A 19,567-nucleotide genomic window follows, 5' to 3' on the forward strand; every position below is an offset into this window, starting at 1 on the left:
GTTGAGTCATTTTTTTTTCATTATCACTTACAATAGCAAACACCCGATCATGCAGATTTTTTTTCGTTTGAAGCTCTATTCAACATGAGAAGGCTGAAAAATCATGTGGTGTACTACATTGGATGGAAACTTCTCTTGTTCGTAGGGGTATTATTTCTTGAGAGGGCCATGTTCCTTCATAATTGATTACCACGTGCGTGGGCAGTTTTAACTTGTCGCAGGTATTTTGCAAACCTTTTTTTATTCCTACATGTTTCACAACAGGAAGCCGAACGTGTTTGATGCCACAGAAAGCCATCGACCATTTTACACAGCGTAGCCAAGGAAACATTTTCTCTTCTGTTCTTATTCAAGGAACATAGTATTTAGTGCGCTTTTTCCGGACGGCTGGAACAGAAATCGCTGCCTGCTGCTACACACGGGACATGAAACACAAACGCTTGCGTAGGATGTGGTTGTTAATATTGATTTATGAAGTGACCTTCCCTAAAGTTAAGTACTGTTTCATGAAAACTTGCGGATCATTTATTATCGACTATTTGCTCCGATCAATCCCCTCGCTCTTTCCATAGACGCAAGACGAAGGGGTAAGGAGGGCCAGATTTATCCCAGCTACGCAAAGCGACTTTTATTACGAACGCCACTTTCATTCGTTTAGTTTTCTCGTCTGTGACTTCGCGAAAATAGTCAAGCCCAGAGGTCTTGTTAAGTATACCTCGATATTTATGAGCAGTTAACAAAAATTTAATTCGTGATCTTCGTTCCTTCGCGTCCTTTTTAACGTGAGCTGTTCATAAGATTGTATTTTACACGTTAATAAACATTTTTGGAAATATCTTACTCGGTAATTGAAATCTATTTCTCAAGAGTTCAAAAGCACATAAGTTTTTGGCTTCTAATGTACATGTAAAATATAATTTTTTATGTTCGTTTTTTATCTCTGTTGTTGTTCAGGAAAAAAGTGACCTCAAAAATTAGCAATAAACATGGCCTAATGTTGTTTTATGCAAACCTACGCCAGATTGGCTTCCCGTATGGGCATTTTACACTCGATGAAGCACTTAGAGCCGTCATATTTTATCCCGCGTGGACCCTTATGGCAATAAAGAGCAGATATATTCAGGAGCTGTACAGAGACTGTGCAATTCTAAATTACGAGTGAACACAGACATAACAAATCAAACATCAACCCCCATTGTGAATGGTTGTGATATACTCGCAGCGGACGACATTCCAACTGTAGAGTAAATACCGATCAACTCTCAATCCACTACCCGAATATTCTAAGCAAGGAACACGACCTTTCCTGCCGGTGGTTTGAAGTCGCAGTCTTGTAATAGTCGACTATAAATGAACACTGGTTGCTATTCGACTTGCGAACGTCGAAGATATGGTAATGTACGTGAATTACCCCCCATTAGATTCTTTTAGGACTGAGGACGAACTGTATACTATGTGAGTTCCTACGAGGACGAGGAATAAATGCTTATTCCTCCTCCTCGTAGGAACTCACATCCTAGGAAAATTAAAAAAAAACCATTTTTGGAGTCAGCGCCCTCAGCTGCTTGTCTGGCCCGCATCATGGACTAGGGACGCCACCCACCATGGATGGTCAACGCTACTACACTGAAGGTCATCCAGCTCTCAATCTTTCTTTTATAGGAATCAATAAAGGTTTATTCCTCCTTTGGAATCAGCGCCAAATATGCTAAACGAAACAAAATATTTCTCACACGAAAGTGCGTGCAACCGAGAAGTAATTAACAGTATCACATAGCAAGAAACAAATTCTTTCTATGCCATGTTGAACATGGCCGCCACGGGACCCTTCGTCACCATCCATCCGCGCTGAGTAGTTGGCTAAATCAAAGATAACTTTCCGGTTAACTATCTTTAAACTGCGTCATTGAATCAGACCGTTAACGTCAGCCGATAGCTTGCCAGCTGTTTGAGAAAACCATGCCAAAATGAAGAATTGAATGAACGGGTTTGTTTGAAGGGAGAGGTCGAACGCCTCTTGCTGGAGAAAGGGAGAAAATAAGAAGAATAAACTAGTGGCCGGATCTATAGATTTTCACGAAACTATGGGCGGGTGGGGTTGTATCCGCTATATGGAGGGAGAAGCGCGTCAGGCACCTATCGCCATCTTTCGGATGTGTATGCAATATACGGAAAGCTAGAAGTTCGACGCGCCTTCTGGTGGCAGGGAAGCGCAAGGAAAGCCGCGGAGCAAGAATATGTTCGTCTCGCTCCGTTAGGAAAACGGAGTTCTTGTTTTTTATAAATCGCTCGATTCGAATCAAATGCGGACGTACTCAAGGATAGCTGCAGTCAGTCATCAAAACGTTTTGAGATGTAGGCACTACTTGGACCTTACAATAAAAGTGTTCTTCTGGTGGTCTCGTTTCTTGGCGTGCTGCTCAGCGCCAGAGCAAAGTGCCGCGCGAAGTTGCAATGAATCGTATGGTTGGTGTTCTTGAACATCCTTCGGGCGGAATATTTGGTGTATGTTTTCTAAAAAAGACGTTGTCAGCCTGAACTAGCTGTCATAATCTAATTTAAACGTTCGAATAGATATGAAGTTTTACTTTCAAGGCGGTGTTTGCCTCACGTGTCAAAACATACGGCATTGACAGTCCACATACGCTGTCGCAAAAATACCTCCTGGAGTGCTGCGTGTAAGGGGGTTACGTAAGTCAGGTGACGGTAACCAGTTTACGCAAGCCACGGAGAACGTCGATTACGGGTAGGGGCTGGTGTGCAGTGACGCGAGTCTGCCTGTCGTATGCTTGGAGTCATTCTCTCATGACAAAACCGTCATCAAGACTCGCCGAATGCCTAGCGGTGGAGGACGAGCCATGCTAAAGCGGCTGACGATTAAAGTGGCGAATGACTAACAACCGCAAAGCTAACAACCCGTTCCGAGTCATTGTCGACGACAAAGGAGCATTGCCAAAGGCTATTACATATTACAACCTTCCTTCAAGTAAAGCTCTCCTTGCTACATGTCGACGACCCCTTCCTGATAAGGAACTGTGACCGACTGTAGAATTGCTCAAGGTGTGTTCGCCAGTGACTTGTGTATCATTCGAAATTAAACATCTTATTAACGTACACCAAGTCGACGCAATCAGCCAAGTCAAGAAAGCGATTGACAAGTACGGAGCTGTAAATTTCCAAAGTATGCGCGGTATTTGTGTTAAGGATTTTTTTACTAATGGTGTTATATATGAAGTTAGTGTACATATATTTTGAGGGGGATTTATTCCAGGAAGATGATGGCCTTTGCATTGGATCTTGCTTGGCACCTAAATTATCAGATATTTTTTTCTCGCAGCAGGGGATCGAAGAATCAGCGCCGAGCTTAGCATCGCGAAAGTGGTAGCCTGTTACAGATATGTAGATGATTACCCAATCTGCCTTGATACCAAGCTTGATCCTGCAGCCACCCCCGAAAGGTGGGTAAACATTTTCAAGGATGCCTTCGGCAAGCGCGAATACACCAACCAGGTACCTGAGATTTCATACATACAGTTCCTTGGCCTACACATAAAAATAGGTAGCACACACACTTGCTGGATGTACAAAATAAGGTTGGAAAAAGGGATCTTAGGTACGACGCGGCCCATACAAAATAGTTAGAAGGGGCATCGGAGTCTCCTGCTTGACACAGGCCATCAGAAAAAAACTGCTGCCACCTCACTGAAGAACGCTACGGCCTACAGACTTCTAGGCTGAGGAATCAGCTGTACCCAGACAGCCTGCTGGCATCGGTTAGTGAAAAGCTGCAACAGTCTATTGCAGGAGGAAGGAGGAAGAAAGAAAGGGAAATAACGGTGAAAAAGACACCGGTTCTGATTCCGCATGCTCATGTAATATCTCACAGGTCGAAAAAGCTAGCAGAAAAGAATGACGTTAAAGTGGTTTTCTCGGCACCGCCAAAACTGAAAGGAATGTGCGGGAAGGTGAACGGAAGGCAAGAAGGTGACAAAGAATGTGGCGTGAAACACAGGCAAAACTTCGTTGACTGTCAGTTGTGCGTGGTGTACAAAATACCACTGGCGTGCAGGAAAGCGTATATCGTACAAAGCGGAAGGTGTGTCAACGAGCGCCTCAGGGAACACCGATACCCACGACAGCAAGCACAGCCAACGAACAATCTGTCAGTACATTGCAAAACTTCCAAAACGTGCAAGTGGGCCCCCAAGTTCCACGATACGCACATCTTAGCACGCGGTAAAGACAGGATCACACGCGAGATCATAGAATCCTATCTCATAATGACAGAAATGGATGGGTGCGTTAGCACTGCGTTAATCCTGCTTAATGAGAAACGAAACTTCATCCAAAGAGAGCCACCACCATGAGAAATATATGATTTTACACACAGCCATTCCGACACGCATCCTTCCAGTGCTTACATGCATTGTTGCCATCTAAGCAGGCTGTTTAATTCACTTTAAGGTTCTTATTTGCTCTTATCAGATGTTCTTACCGCGCAAGCGCAAAGTTGCGCCCATGTGTATATATGCTTTACGAGGCCGCCGTTTCTTTAATAAAAATTTTCCAGTTAGCGCTTCGCCTCTGTCCCTTTGTACTCCAATGCGTCTGAGTATAGCCAGGGTAATTCGATATGAAGACTAATGCAGGCATTTATTAAAATTACTGTGGAAACATTATTAAACTTCACTTCAGCACTTTTAACTTCTAGTTATGATTTAGATACCTGTGATCCCCGGCTAGTAGATAATGCTGTAATTATTCTGTCGTTACAGCGCACTGCGAAGCATGTGTGAAAATATTTCCAGCGCTTCTAGTCGCACTAAAAGCTTCACGGTAACATTTTCAAAAGTAACTGTGGTCGATCAAGCGTTAGCAGGTACGTCTCAGAAACTATCAGTGGGCGTCCCTCACCCACCAAAGTTTATAAACAGGTGGCACCTATCTTTTATTAAGTAAGCGAAAAATAGTTTTATTGCGACTTTAGTACCCACTGAACTTGCCATTTCTAATTGAACGTTTTGTTCGGTAAACGCAATTACGGCCTCGCGGCTGGGGGATCCTTTGCGGAAACCGTGCACATACAACGGCACGAGATTATCTCCCGCAAAGATCGAGAAATCCCATTGGGTTCTCTGCCAGAATGCCGGAAGTGTTGATTTGGAATCGGCATCAGTTTTTTACGTTATGACACAATTCTTTGATAAAAAAAAGGAACATCTGGTACTTTTCAGTTTTCCTTTGCGAAAACAAAACCATGTTTTTCGGCCATGTTCGTTCCAAAATCTTCCCTTTACATTTAACTGCCTAGTTTACATAAAGTAACGCATGCAATTTTCGACGCCGCATAACTAAAGCGGATTTTTGCACGCTTGGGTCCCCAAGTTAGAAGAGGGCCAGCCGCTAAAAAGGCTACACATGCTCACCCGTTGAAACGCCTAGAGAGGCAGGTCTTCTGTTATCATGCTAACGTTTCCTCTGGCTTTTGGGCCGTATTTTATAGTAAAAGATCTATCGCCATTTCTTGCATATTAATACCCTCGAAGTTTCAGGGATAGAAAAGTGTAATAACAATTCGAAATTGCGTGCTCTTTTTGTTATTTAGAGATATGTGTCAAGCAAAGTTTTTAAGTGCAGAGACCATTATCGGCTCGCCTTGTCATCCTACCTTGCTAACGGTTGATGTCAAGCGACTGCCGGAATCAGGCGGCGCAGAGAGATAACGGACCCAAGTAGAGCCTGCTGTATAGTCGTCAGTGAGTCACGGTGAGGCTTTGAAACACACGTGGTATAAATAGACATCACCGTTCGAACCTCGTGAAGCGCTGGCACTTATACATATCCCTGTTGTTTAGCGCAAAGAAAACTCCCGGTACAATTTAGGCAAAAATCTGTGTATATAGCCGGCGGCCTCCGCGTTCATTTAGTTAGGAACGCTCGTTGGATTGTTTTCACGATAGTAAGCGATAAAAGCGCCCGCGCAAGAAAAAAATGGTCCGTTGGATGACGTAAAAAGGCTATGGCCGCGCAGGAAAAAATGCCGCGTTCAAACTGACGCAGAAAGGCTCCAGCCACGCAATAAAAAAAAAATTACGCGTTCGAAATGACACAAAAAAGCCCCAGCATGCGAAATTAAAGCAAGCATAAAAAGTGCAGAACTCGCGCTGGCGCAGTTTCAGGCAGGGAGCGCGCGAGCACTGCGAAGGCGGGAAATTTGAATTGCATATTCATCAAGAGCGGAGCAAGACAGGGCGGCGAAGAGCGTGATGGGTGGTAGCAGTGAGCGTATAACAGAGCTACCACTTATTGTGGCAAATCCCAGCTCTGCACTTTCGACAGCTTTCACATTGAGAGCACGGCTTTATTTTTTTTATTTTGCAACTTCCCCCGGTGTTATTTTTATAGTAAAATGCGGAGCAGGGTTCTAGTGCAGGCCTTGCTGCTCAGCCTAAATATTGCTGATGACAAGCAATATATAGTCGCTTAATCGGCCAGTCCGGTTGGCGCCAGGCGAAGATCGATGCACGGTAATTAATCCCTCTGGGAGAAAATTACGTGCTTTGCTATGCACTATTCAACGATTGCGCAAGCATGTGCGTTCCCTATCTTCTCTACTATCTTGGCAGGGAAAACAGCTTCTGTACATTGAGCATGCCCGGTGCGATGACTTCTCCCATGACGAGCATTGCGTCACGCGTTCCAGCGTGGCAGAATTTTGCTGTGACGACTGGACGCCTTTTAGCAAAGAAGACCAAATCCTAGAACCGCGGTCCGCAGCGTTTCACTTTAATGCCTGCTTAAGCATCTCGACGGACACTGGAGGACCACTGTTAGAAATTGCAACAAACTCATCAGGGGTACAGCCAACAACGTAGCCGCAGTGGCAGCCGTAAGTGAGACAGTCAATAGCCCCAGTCAGTGATTACACTTCGAAGCGACGCCTCCGATCCCTCTGCTTAAACTGCATGCAGATCACTACGCCGTCTTTTGTATATATCTCTGCATATATCATAAATGTCAAAACTTCAGTCATTATAACGGTGACGTGCGACGCAAACGTCCTCCGGGATCTTACCGAGCCACCCCACCGCTCGACCACTGATCTTTTCATAAAAATATATAGCGCCATCCTTTACGAGTGACACATTACAGGGCTTTCCACGTGAAGTGTTATCATAAGCATCATCAACAGCCTACCGAGGTCCAGTGCAGCATGAAAGCTTCTGCAATAGACTTCCAACCGCTCGTGTCCTGCGCTGCTAGGTTCTACCTTTCGGCCCCGAATTTTCTTATTTTATCATTCCATCATGTTATTGGCCTCCCCCGTCTAGATCCGTTTCTTGGTGCTCACTACTTTAAAGTGTTGTTAAACCGGTTGTCATCTCTTCACACTGCATGGCCAGCCCGAGTCTGTTTCTTTTTCTTTATTTGAACTATGATATCATCTACTCGAGTTTGTGAAGCTCATTCCCTGTCCCTGCGTGTTAAACCTTCAATTTTCGTTCTATACCCCGTTGATCGGACGTAAGTGTGCTTTCCAGTTCGCGCCAAGTTTCAGCTTCGTCAGTCATCAGCAGCAGTACCCAGTGGTGGAATATTGTTCTTTTAAGTGATATAGGTGGCTTACGTTTCATAATTTGGAAAGGCTTTCCGAATACGCCCCAACCCACAACTATTCTGAGCCAGATTTCTTTTTTGTGGTTGGGATCAGCAGGCACCACATGTCTGAGGTAGTTATATTCTTGTACTTGCTGTAGTGTTTAATCACATATGCTGGAGAGGGCACTTTCGGCGTGCTTATTGATTATTACTTAAATTTTTCTCATATTTACTTTTCGCCCCAACGTCGTGGTTTCTGAATGTAGTACGTTAAGCGTTTTTTGCAGGTGTTCTGCATGCTCACTTATAAAGAGTATGTCGTAAGCAAGCCGTAAGTGACTGAAATATTTTCCATTAATTCTTATTCCTGTGTTTTCCCAGTGAAGATTTCTGAATACCCTCTGTAAACTTGGTGTAAACAAGGGGGAGGCCAATAACATGATGCATGGATGAAACAAGGAAAGTCGGGGCCAAAGGATAGAATCTAGCAGCTCAGGACAAAAGCGGTGTCAGGTCTATAGGAGAGGCCTTCATCCTGCACTGGACCTCGGTAGGCTGCTGCTGATACACTGATGAGCAGGATAATCTTCCCAAGTAAAGCGACATCGCTTTGCTTGTGAAGATTATACTGCTCGTACATCATTTATATGCGTCGTCTACATGTATTATGTACGTCTCTTCTATTCACTGTATTTTTTACACTTTTACCATGACCGCGGAGTGCACTCATTCAAACGACTTCTCATAGATAATATATGCTACTACGTAAGGGGGTGTAGTTCGCTCTGCGGATTTTCTAATTATTTTTGCAAATTTTTAGATGAGATAAAGGTAACGCACGTTTTAGCCTTACAATATGAAAATAATCTCTAAAGGACAAATAGGCCATCACACAGTTGATGGTCACAGAGAATGGACACTAACATGTCTTTGTTTAAATTATTATTTCGGGTAAACAAATGCAGAAGCAGTTCTAAATTGTTAATTTCCTGTTGCCGCTGTTGACAGGAGGAAGTATTACGTGGTAAGGGCAAGTGGTACCAGTAGGCAAGGCTAGAGATCATGGCAAATCTGCACATGTTTAGTTTAAAAACACAAGAAACATTTCTATATATTTTCGCCAAAGGAAATCAAAGACTACAGTCTTTATTAGTCAATAAGATTGTACGCCGCCCTTCAGTCCACAGGAATAAAAGAGTTTGAAAACAGCGCGGAAGACGGGACTGAGCAAGTAATAGACGACACAAGCGCTTGTGTCGTCTATTACTTGCTCAGTCCCGTCTTCCGCGCTGTTTTCAAACGATATGATATACCAACAAGCCCTTCAGTTCACCCTTTTGGAATAAAAGAGATTCTATGGTTACCCGAAATTTGTGTGGGTATACTGACGTTGAGGGCGGGAATTTCACCCAAAGGTATGTCTGGTGACAAAACAGAAGAGAAAAGCAGCAATACGTAAGAGAACTACTTTTAAGGGGGGGACATAAATACGGAGTAGTATCAGCTAATTCCAGCATAATAATGGCGCCGGTGCCCACAATAACAGTTTGCATAAAATGTGTATTGCGCATAAGCACGATAACGAAATGCAGTGTGCATTGTGACCGTTTTGAATAGGCACAAGAACCATGTGTACTTTTCCTAAAATAAGAGGTCGAGTCTATGTTCTCGAGGCATTAATCGACCGATTTGCAATAAATGGCACAGGCTTGCACGGCATTCCTTCTCACCATGAAATCATTATCACCATCATTTTTATACAGAGGCTGCAATTCCTTTTTGTCATGTTGTAAGGAAAATATGCCTACATGCGTCCGGCGTAGTGATCAAATGGGCAAGTATGCATGCAGTGCGATGCCTGCACGCTGATAAGTTGGTGCCTATGTCGATATACGCTTCAGTTGCATCAGCGCGCAATAAAAGCTTTATGGTTTAATACAAGTTGCTTCGACTAGTTTAATTTTAACGTTCCATTAGACGTGTACTATAAACTAAAACTAAGGGAAGAATGTACTGAAAGCTTCTGCAACATCTTAAATGATTGTAACTGCTCCGACACTTCATGGGCAATGCCCAAAAATTTTGGCACAATCGTTGGTTCATCTATTCTTTTTGCTTCAACAAGTTTACTAAATAAAATGTATAAAGCGTCTAAAAGAAGTCGAAAACTTCATTCATTCGTACTTTTCGTGCATGTTCGATCAAGAACGGCAGCTCCAATAACGAGAATGACTTGCAAGAGACAATGTTGATTATGCTGTGGACAGAAGTATAACGCATGTCGCATATTTAAAAGTCGAGAAAGAGCTATAAAAAATAGTTCTTTTCCAGTCGGTGAAGAAAAATGACCTGGGAAGCTGGACCAAGTCCACGGAGTGCATAAAACAAAACACACTTGTTTTTAATTTGCTTGAGCATACTCCTAAGCCAGCTAGCTGAATGCAACTTGGAAGCACCTGCTTTATTCTAGAGGACAACCATGGAGCTGTCTGCTTACCTCCCGCGTCCTAGGCATGTCACGTTTGTCTTACACCCCAACCCAATCCGCTCGATGACTGAGGACACCGTACACGTTGCGTTGGGCCGTTGGACGTCCTCGTTTAAACATCCCGCTAGCACAACGGACATGTCATCAGTAAGGGCATAAAACCTATAGCTGCGTGTGCGCGCCCCCCTCTCCTCTTTCTACTCCCAACCCATGCACTCCAGACTTTAGCACTCCGGACTTGCAAGTGGGCTTGTGTATGAGTCGGCGCCTGATGTGAACCTCGACCACGCTGTCATCCGAGGTGTGGTGAGGGTGGGACTGCAGGGTTTATTGCAGATCGATGGGAACGTTCACTATCTGGCATCGGATGCCGTACGGACGGCTGCCGTGAGAGTGACGCCTTATGCACATAAACTGCAAACGGGGTGTGATCAAGCGCTCTTCGACCGTGTTCAGGCGAGGGAGATGAGACGGGCGCGGCGGGTATAAGCAGCCGTAGGTGGTATGGTACTTGGGCGTGACGCTCTTAAATAGGTACTCGTTTTAAGCTCCACACGCCATGAAATCCTTATCATTGGAAGCCTCTTGCGGGAAGTTTGCGGCCAGCACCCGAAGCGCGGTCTCCTTTCCGTCCGAATCATTAATGTGTCCGATTTTGTGGACGTCGCTGCCGAACCAGAGTCTATCGCACACTTCGCAACTGACGCCGAAATCGCGATCGAGAAAATTCCGTTTGAATTTTGAATGGGCATCTTTGAAGGCGTTCTTCTGCCTGACGGCGTGGTAACGATGCGTTCTCGCGGCGTCATCGGTTTTTGTCGTTGTTCATCGCCTTGACGGTTCAACCTTCGGCGCTTTGCCTCAGCTTCCAGTTCCTGGTCAGTTTGTGATTCTCTGCGGCAACGTTGATTCTCCGTTCGGAGTTCGAGGGCTTGTTTATCGAATGATCTCTGTTCCTCCAGGGAACGAAAGACTCGTGGCCGTCCCATAGCTGGCAGGCTACGCACAATATGAAGTATTCACCGGTTGAAGTCTTTTGCGGGAACCGTTTGACCAGTACCCGAAGCGCCGCCTCCTTTCCATCTGAATCTTTAGAGTTTTCCGAATTTGATTACATTGTTATCGAGCCAGAGTGTATTACACATTTCGATACCCGTGCCGAAATGGTGGTCGACGAAATTGCGCTTGAAATCAAGTAAATAGCTGCTGGACGTATTGACAAGTAATTGCTTGAAATACTGCTGCGAGTCTTGGGGTTTGACATTCAAAAATTACCTCGATCCTTTGTTTAAAGTACAGGAAAGAGCCTTGCGTATTATCACCTTTTTCCAGTTCCACACTTCTACTAAAATGTTGTTTCGTGGCTTTCAGATCCTGCCTCTAGAGCTTCTATACGAAATGAAAATTGCAAATACTCTAAATAAGAACTTGCATAACAATCACCCGTTGTCACTAAATTTAATTATCATTGCAACCACCATTGCTAGGCATGCCAATAATGTGAACTTTATCCTGCCGATAACGCGTAATATCTATGGCGACCGATTAATCAAAAACTTTTGGGCCAAAATCTGGAACAGTCTACCGCTTGAAATAAAGATGGCTAACAATTTCATTTTTTTCTATAAAGGGATTCCATCGTTCATAGCATCGTTGAAAAAAAACAATATAAACAGCAAGCAGGCATTGTGGGCAAGCACCGGGCGTTGCATAAAAATATAATTTTGAAGAGTTCGATTTAAATTAAGTTTCAATCTTGAGGTCCCCATGTGTTGAGCGGCCCTTCCTGCCGAAATGCATCGAAGTCTGTGTTGCTGCGTGCTGGGATTTGTGGGCTCTTAGGTTTATACACGCAGGTGTGTATATGTGTACATAGGCGTTCAATCAATTCATCTGAACAAAAGAGGGATGTAGAGCTACTTTTGTATTAAACACTAAACCTCGAGTGTAAGACTCAAATGTTAAAAAGTGCCTGTTTTGTTTTCCCTATTATTGATTGTTATCGGTTTTTATTTTTCCACTCGCGGTTTTTGAGTGCATTGCATCATGCATTTGCACATTGTGCGTGCACAAACTATTGCACTTGTTTTTTGCTGACATGTTAAATAAGTTCACGTTTTACCTGCTGTCTATCTTTTATCAGGCCTCGACTCTTCGGCTACTCGCCCAACGTCTTGTTGCATAGTTGTAATACGAAATATTCTCTAATAAATATGAAATGAGGTGAAATGAAATCGCGCTGCATGTTCTCGGTTAGCGGCTTTGTGTTCTTCTTGTGTCTGTTCACTAGTTTGCGTGCTGATGCTCCTTGAACCGCCACTATTATTGGTTTGAGCGAAGAACATGCATCCGTCCCAATGCGAGCTGACAGTGCAGTTGCTGATAACGGGCCTAGTGCAATTGTCAGCCGATTCGGAAACTTGTGAAAGACGTATCGGTTGATTGGTTGATTGATTGATTGATTGATTTATTGATTGATTGTAGGGTTTAACGCGCGGACGAAACTTAGGCCATGAGACGCGCCTTAGTGGAGGGCTCAGGAATAATTTCAGTCCCTGGGGATCTCTAATGTGCGCCGAAACCTCGTACATACGGCGTTTGCGCTTTTCGCCTCCATCAGAAAAGCGGCCGCCACGTCTGGGAATCGATTCCGCATCCTCGTGCTGAGCAGCGCGACGCCTTAGCCAGTGAGCCACCGCGGCGGGTGTGAGACGCATGGGTGGTGGAGAGGGAAGTAAACAGTTGTTAAATACGGGCCGGCGGTGGCGAGAGGAGCACCGGAGAGGCGTGGAGGAAATCCGCTTCACCGGAATCAAAACTGGGGGACAATAGACATATAGTGCTTCGCATTAAAAAGGACACCACCTTTCTGTACGAATTAAACCTTATTGGAACAACCATTGGAACACACCATTGAACAAAAGCAAAAGGACAACAGTTGAAGTCGTTAAGAAAATTAAGTTCATGGTCTAGCGTTTTCGAATACAGGGCGACACCGTAAAGAACTGCGTCGAATTTTCATGAAGCAAACGAGATTCCAATTAAACGTGCGAAGCTTGCCCCAAGGCACGCAGGGCTTGAACCGCAGCAAAGCGGCAGGATTTGTTTCTGCGTGAGCACTGAAGGACACATCACCACGCATTTGTACAAGTTTGAAATTGTCTACTTACCTGTTTCGTCGTCGCTTTGCACTGCGCTAGTAGCGGAGTTGTACGTAAGGCGTTGCAAATAATCGATTACCTCTAATCAATTACATTTTCTTGTGACTTTGCAATATAATCGATTGCATTTGCGAAACTGTAACATTCTGGGTAAAGCAGTTATATTTTGTTGTAATTGATTGCCGGTAATCAACTACTTTTTTTTTACAAAATGAACTTGTAACCAGTTTTCCACGGCAGTTCTCTTCCCGAAAAAGATGCAACCCCTCTGCAGGAACCCCCGTCCTGTCAGATGTCGCCGGAGCTCACCTCGTATTGAACCAAACTCGGCAGCCCCCCCACAGAGAACACCGGTGCGGCTGCAGGACGGTGTGCCTAGCTGCCTGGCGGGTCGATGTTCTCGTGGTTTCCGTCACTGGTGCTGTGTCGCAGTCTATGGAGGCTTCTTGCAAGTCGCAACGAGACGTGCGAATCGAGTTCGTTCTGATGAGCAGAGCTGTTTTTTGCTTTGGCTTTTTGAAGTTTACAGGTTTTAGGAAGGCATAAATATGTCTTAAATTACCAATATTGACTACATAACACTTTTTCAGAGAGAGGAAACTGTAATAAGCGTAGAGGGGTTGCGTGTTTAGGTTGCATAGTTCCTTTCTATTTCGGCAAAAGTTGTGATTGAGTTGTGGGGGCGAACTCGGGCATTTTTTTCAGCCTTCTCTGTACTTTACGTTGCTCTTGTGGCCATAAAAGCTCTTCCTTGCCTTGATGCTGCACCTGCCATTGCCAAAAGCATTATCTTGCCTGGGGCAATAGGGAATGCTCAGTTGTTAGTAAGCGCTCGTGTCTGTGTATTCTTTTCTTTTCTTGGAACCTTTTTAGGGCCGTTTGTTTGCCATACGGGCTTTGAAGCTTCCTGTATGAAGCGTACTCGTGCAAATATTTATTGAAATATGTTCGCGTTATGTTTAAATTTGTAACAATAAGCTCGTATCGTGCGTGCGTTTATATCGAAAGATTGCTTACTCATGGCTTGTCTTGGGCAAAATTCACTGAGCTGCCCAACATGACACGTGCGTTGACCAGCAGCGTCGCGAATATCTCTTGCCGAAAGTATCATTCCGAAGTCACATTGTAGCTGTTTCTCATGTTTGTGTGTCCGTGCAGTGTTACAGGTTGTTAGGAAACATCGTTATTTGACCAGTTTTGGAGCAGAACTGGTGTAGCGTTAGGCAACCAATTCTGTTGATGTTGCCGGCGTGTTTTGGGAAATAGGAAAAGCGAGAACGCATAGGGTCCAAGCCAATAAATATATCCTACTTAGAAAACCCTTGTGGGAAAGTCAAACGTGACGACCGTAAATCAAGCTGGAAGCATTGCAACCGTAACAAACCTAAGTTTACGTACTTTATGGAATATTCAAAAGTTGCAAATATAAAAATTTTCTTCTGTAGCGTGTCCACACAAATCTCAGATAGTATTGAAGTAGCTGTAAAGGATTGAAAATACTCTTCATTTCTACTTCTTACACGCAATATAATGTCCCCAAGAAACACGTTTCTGCATTCCGGCTTGTTCGTATAATGACGCGTAACTCCTTTGGTTGCCCTTTTATTTACATAACCACTTACCGTGAGACCGATGCTGTGTATAAGTGTTACGTTGTGTACGCTGTTCAACCGCGTTTTTCGAGAACAAATTAAACAAAAGCTTACATGAGGTCTATTGCTTCACAGCAAATGTGATGCACTTTTATTCAGTTTCGGCAATATCTAGCCAAAGAAAAAAACAATTGTGTCAACAGCTGACGTAACACAGGTCTTACTCGGATAAAGGCTGAGCGTCGTCCTAAGCCAAACCGCCGTAAAAAATTACACCATCTTCCCGTGGGGAACCCTGATGAGGATGCGAAGCATCGTGGCGGTTCCGTGTGGTTCCATTGTGTTGCCGTTATGTTGAGTGATATGGTTTTTACTAGCGCCAGAGAGAATTCCGTGTCCGGGTCCACACCGGTGGCAAAGGCACGCAAGTGCTGTTGTGTTACGGTGAGTAGGCGGTGGTTCTCGAGGCGCCGAAACTCGTCCATCATGTTCTTGTCGATGTTGTCTCTGTGGTAGAATCGGCAGTCTCCGTCAGCTTTGGTGAGGTAAAGGTTGTTGACATTGGTGCACCGGCTGAGAGCAATGTACACGCCCTCCTCTTCGCAGCTTTGTCTTCTCGTTCTTCTTCTTCTTCGGCGGTTCCCCTACGGGAAGATGACGACGGTGGTTGAACGCGAACCTATCTCGTGATGGATTCTGTGGTTGGCCAATCCCTAGGGGCATCCTGCCACAATCAGCATCAGAGGCGCTGCGGACGGGGCTGGTTGAGCTGCAAGGCGCGTGGCGGTTCCCGCCACAGCTTTCCCACGGGAAATTCAGCATCACCCTCTAAAGTTTTCAGTTCGTCGTTTCCGTTGACGTTCAGCTTCGCGTGCCTTCGTTGTATCAGTAGCTTCTTGACGTAGTTTGAATGAGTCAAGGACATAAGGCGCGCTCGTAGCACTTGCTCCTGTCTCGGATTTGTAGCGTAGTGGGAAGAGCACCGCGAACCTCCCGTTGCGGCCAGAGCGTCGTGGGATCGAAACCGACCGCCGCTAACTATTTCTTTTTTTATAGTGTAGTATCGCGGAGCTGTGGGTGTAAGGAGGAGAGTTGCGCATGCGCAGTGAGCGTGTGGACGGCGCCGCCATCAACGACGGAGGACCAGGCGACCCTAAGAAATGCTCCGCATTTAAAATTATCGAACAAGCTGTGCGTGTTGCACCACATAGCTTCGGTCCAAGTGCAGTCTTCACGATATTACCCCCTTGTTGCTTGAATTATTGATGGTAAAAATGGGGAACTATAATAAACGTAAATTACAAAAACTAAGTGTCAGCTTACAAGTGGCTCAAGAATGAGTAATTTGATGGTTCGTGTTCAGACACAACGGATGAGAAGCTGTTTGTGCGCAGAAATAGCGCAACTGTAAAAAATATATATTTTTTTTATAACAGCTCGTCACATGCGCCCAAGCGGGCAGAGCTATTAGCGGCTTTTTCGAAATGCGACAAAAGTGCAAGTTGTTTTTGCAGGAAAGACGAACGAAGCTTCAACACAATATGATAAGCATTTTGGGCACTCAAAAATATTTTCGCTCGTTAAGAGTGTAGACATTTGATCTTTTAGTGGAACTTACACGCGCGCTCTCTGGTCATTTAACTGTGTTGTCGCTGTGCTTTTTTTCGCAAGACGTTTTGTCATTGCGATATAGCGAAGTGTGCGATTATGTGGCTGGTCGTTTGTAGTGCGTTGTTTTGTTCGCTTATGTCACGTCGCCTCGTGCGCGAGCCTGAAGGAAGATGAAGAAAAGAAATGGTATTGCACTGCTTGTAAACTGGAGGTCACTAAGCTGCTGTGTCCCCAGATCAGTGTCATCAGGGTCTGTACCACGCTTATAGGTAGTGTATGTACAGCCACTCTCCACCCGCCTGTCTCACCTCTATATCGTCGGTGTTTACGGTGCAGAAAACACCGGTATACTGAGGAGTCATGAATCGACTGGAATGGGCAGTTTCTTAGACAGACAAGAAAAAAAGCTGGTTTCTCGCGTGATGTTATGTTCTCGCTGGTAATCTTTCGCCTACTGCTCTCTCGAATTTTCGTTTCAGCTCGAAGAGTCCTCATTTGGTGGTGTTGGTTTCTGAGCCCCAATTCCGCGCCAGAAGAAAATACAGGTTTATGAATGCTGTTTATGTAAAGCGACTACTTTATTACAAACGCGGAAGTAATAATTGTTGCAGAAACTTTGGGGTAACCACATCACGACAATTTATTACATGCATACTACACACTTTACACTGAAAGCTGCTCTCAATACCGACACTGTCATTGTCAAGTTCGTCACGCGTTCCCTAATACAGATCTTAGGGGGAAAATACGTGTATGGTGAGTAATTTCTCTGCCGTATAAGGGCACACCTACTGGCTCAGAAAGCGAATTTCATGAAATATACTATCGAATTTGGTGCTTCACGCAGAGATAGCAAGACTATAAAAACTAGGCATCTCTTCATTTGCCCTCCCAGAAATATGACAAGCAGAGGCTAGCAGAAGCAACTTACGCAATGAACACTGCGTAAATGCTGTTGTTTTAAAGGCGCCAGGTCTTCAATGCTCTGCACAGCTAATAAAAACACAAAAACGTGTTCTTTTTAAAAATAACGGTCCTCTTCCGATACAACCGCCAGTCTTTATCATTGGGATAAAAATAACTGTTTGCAGCTGATGAAGGATTTATTTGGGGTGGAATAGCTGTCAATGGGACACAAACAAGGTCTAGAAGACGACAGAGCTTCAGTGATGTGGTCGACCAAACGACGACCAGAACCAGGAATCACGTTCCAGGACAGAAACGTGCAACGAACAGCTCTCCACTAAGGACTACACCCGAAAAGCAAAACAGAACAAACCAATTTGCAAGGAAAGGAAAGAGGTCGTCTGTGGCATCTTCAGTGGAGGGATTTTTATAGCAGCCTAATGAAGTGAGCTTAAGGAGTGAGCTTTCCCGAACTGAATATATAAAATATTGGAACCGCCGTCTCAGTTTCGACTCTTTCGTCATGGGAAGCACCCATTAATCCACCATAAAAGTCTCTTTGAATTCTCCGATTTCACTAAACCTATTTTTAACAGCGCAAATCGGATATTGAGTGATAAAGCACACTCTATTTTGTTCCGTTGCGCAGCGTAAACAGTCAGCTGAAGTTGATTTGACTAAATCATTTTCCTTGTGGTGGCGATAAGCCAATCGCAGTTTCCTAAGCAGGATACCCCCTTCGTTCGACCTTTCCTCTAATGCCGCGTGCTCAAATGCTCCTTTGGTCACACAAGGCAGCACCGTGCCGAGGTCAAAAGCGTTCTCAAGCTCCCTTAGCGTGTCCAGAACATCAGCCGGGCGACGCACCGTTACTAAAGACATAAGCGTGCTCCTGAAATAGGCCGAAAAGGGAAGGATGGCCAGAGTCCAAACAAAATAAATCATAGCGTGGCTATGGGACATTCCTTGGGACAACGGCACCTGTGCAGAAGTGGCCAACAGGGGCGCCAACAGAAAGAATGCCTCATTCAAAGCACGTTGCAAGTATGCGAAAAACGCGCGTTGCCTTGTAGACAAAGCAGCGGCTATAGGGACCGGGCGGCCGTTGTATGGCACCACCGTCGTTTCAGCGAACAGCGCCGCCCGTGGCGAACCACTCGTCAGTGGAATTCCGGTGGCGGTCAGCGCAGCGTAGTTGTGCATGGCTTTCTGTAGTTTTTCTGCGGTGCGGCTTGCAAAGCGAACGTAACCACACGTGCATTTTTCAGATCGGTAAATCTTCAGTGTGGATGTGACGTTTACAAGGTATGCCATGTGTGTTATTTACGCCCATACTCAGTATTTACAAATAGCAGACGACGCTCAATGCGCCAAGCTGGAAGTCAAGCTGGAAGTGAAAGTTCGTTGCTTCATGCAATTTTTTCATGCCTGCATGCAGTTTTGCGAATTGAGAGTATATTCCCGCTAAATGCTCCCACAAAGCCGGTGTGCGCAACCGATCTAGGAATGCTGCGGCGCAGGCCTTTGGCAGTTGATGACGAAACGGCGCCGACGTCGATCGTGCACAAGCGAAAGACAAAGTTGGAGGGTGTCTTCGAAGGTTTATTTCAAAACAGAAATTGTGACGGATGACGCTTCCGTATCTTCATTACCTACGGCTGAAACGTGCTTAATTTCGCAGAAATACTCTTACTACAGTCCTCGGGAATCGTTGATAGAATAAATACCGCATGATAGTAGAATGTTATTGCCTGTCGTGGAGAAGCATTGTTTTACAAGAATTGCAATGGTTTCTGGCTAGTTAGTAAATGGTTTTTCAAAAACCAATTCCTGCGTGACTGAAGGACGCAAGACAGGAGGGTGCCCGAAACCTGTACTCAGCTTCACAACTGAATGCTGCGGTCGGTTTACAAGCTGCCACCTACACTTGAAAAATCATGCACACCTCCGTCTAACGACGATGATGGTTTATCGCAAAGCTCTATCGTATGGGTTTCCTTGGTTGCCTTCTGGATTTATTGACTAGTTAAGCGTCGAATTTGACCAGCACGCAGTTTGGTCTTTTGGTCACAGCGTCTTTGACTTTGACCATGACTTTGACCATTTCCCATTCGATTTCGCACGAAGAAAGCTTTGTGTTCAACCATCATAATCATTAGATGATTTTGCTGTTTAATTTTGAACTTCCATGCCCCCACTCCAAATCTAAA

Source organism: Haemaphysalis longicornis, unplaced genomic scaffold (assembly GCF_048455015.1).
Source record: "Haemaphysalis longicornis isolate Haplotype H1 unplaced genomic scaffold, Haemaphysalis longicornis Haplotype H1 scaffold_4, whole genome shotgun sequence".
NCBI lineage: Eukaryota > Metazoa > Arthropoda > Arachnida > Ixodida > Ixodidae > Haemaphysalis > Haemaphysalis longicornis.